The 2,080-nt window shown below is 36.4% G+C and overlaps 1 protein-coding gene across 1 annotated transcript in view; it reads left to right on the top strand.

Moving 5' to 3' along the window:
- LOC132181781 (uncharacterized) overlaps positions 1–2,080 on the top strand; it is a 9,957-nt gene that overhangs the window by 6,716 nt on the left and 1,161 nt on the right. The window lies entirely within an intron of this gene.

Here is a 2,080-nt window from a genome sequence, read left to right as displayed (position 1 = left end):
AGAGTTGTTGGATGTGATTAATGTATTGACCAAAAGTACACAATATTTAGTTGAGATGACGAAAGGCCACCCTCAACAAGGAGCAGATATACTTAGAGAAGAAAAAAAAGACTGCCAAAGTCAGTCGATGACGATTCTTCATGGACATTATATGGAGGAAGAGAGTATTTGCTATCACGAGGAGGAGCCATTTCTACAATTCTATGGTCAATCATATTCCTGTCTTAGTCCCAGTCTACGGCAATCCATTTTCAAGATAGTAGCTCATGAAGAGGAACCATCTCCAATTGATTGGCCTCAACAATACCAAGAAGAAGAGTGCCGAAGTGAGTTGGTGGCCAATCCTAAAGGACACTATATGGAGGATGAGTGTATCTACTATCATGAGCAAGCTGTCACATTGAGGATAAAAGAAGTGGTTGAAAGTAAAGAGGAAGAGGAAGGAGGAGCAAATTTGGTTCCACAAGAACCACATCGAGAAAAAGAAGAGAGCACTGAGAATTCTTCAACATCAGCTCTTGTTCCCTAAGTACCAAGAGTCCAGGAGAGAAGTCTGTTAGAGCTACCATATGAGCAAATTGAGGACATCAAGATAGAAAGCTCCCTGAGTATTCTTTTTATTTTATTCCAGTTCATAATTCCCTTCCGGATGAGAAACTATTTGAGAAGACTCAGAGTGGTCCACCCCGATCTACAAACATTTGGAATCACCTTGTAAGAGGAAAAATTCATTCTCTTTGGCACAAGAGAAGAAAAGACTGGTGTTTCAAGTTTAAGAAAAGGACAACAGTCTGGTTGAAGACGTTAAACTTAGCACTTATGGGAGGCGACCCATAGCATATCCTTTTAGCATATCCTTTTTATTTCTTTGTTTGTTTTTATTTCATTTTTATTTTATTTTTACTGTTATTTTGTTGTTGTTGTTTTCCTTTATAGAGTCTTGTTTTGCAGGAACAAGTGTGCTTCAGTTCAAGTTTGGGAGTGTGCTATGAGCCATGCTATTCCAGACAGTTCATCCATCTCCCGGGTAAGATCTTTCCATGTTATACACACATTGGAGACAATGTATAATTTAAGTTCGGGGGTATAGGAGACACTTTACACACACTTTGTCCCATTTTTGAAAAAGAAAAAAAAATATATGCATGTTCATGTTTGTCTTAAAATTTTGGTTGATCTGAAAGAATTGTGATTTGATTTCATTGGTGAGCTTAAAATTTTGAACACATGATCTGATGATAGAGTTTTTCTGTTTGGTTACTTGCTTTAAGCAGTTAAGAATTCACATGTTTGATTTGATCTTACACAAGCACATTAGCACATAATTTGTGGGGTATGACATGAAAGCCTGATATGTGTGTTTCTATGTCTTGGGTGAAACTTGATGATTTATTAGATGAATACTTTGGCATAGATATATCAAAAAAAAAAAAAAAAATCTCATTGATAAGCTTTTCACTAAGTAATTGGACCTTTGCCTCATTAAGCATTGAGTGTTCACGTCAAAAGGTGAAGAATTTCTAATTGGTTAATGCCATGGTTAGTTTGGTTGCATAGCCTTTTTGACTCGAGTTAGTAAGTCCTTGGGGCTGTTTTCACACCTAATGCCCTAAAACCACCTGGTTTGGGAGTCATTGACTTAACACTCCCTACATGGGTCAATTAGAAAGCTTAAAGGAACCAAACATTGCACAGCCTGATCAAAAAGAAAAAGAAGAAAAAGAAAGTTATGCCATAGTTATTCATTCTGATGGAAATTTCAGTGAACTTTGAGATGATGAGACTTTGAACATTGAAATTAATTGGAAGCTTCATATTAATGTGCTAGTTCACTTTACACTGTTTCGAACTTGTGATGCCTTAGCCTATCTTTTATAAGTAATTAGATTTTAAAATTCTAATTCATTGTGAAGATGGATTTTGTCTTTCTAAACTTGCCAATGAATGGAAATCATGGTTTTGGATGACACTTGAGTTTTGGATAACATGAATTTTTCCATAATGTTTTGTGGATAACATTCCTGGAAAACCCTCACGAGACTTCACTCGTCCTCTAGGGAATGCCTAGAGGTTTAAAAGG

Source organism: Corylus avellana, chromosome ca5 (genome assembly GCF_901000735.1).
Source record: "Corylus avellana chromosome ca5, CavTom2PMs-1.0".
NCBI lineage: Eukaryota > Viridiplantae > Streptophyta > Magnoliopsida > Fagales > Betulaceae > Corylus > Corylus avellana.
This window is presented reverse-complemented; position numbering and strand designations above follow the sequence as displayed.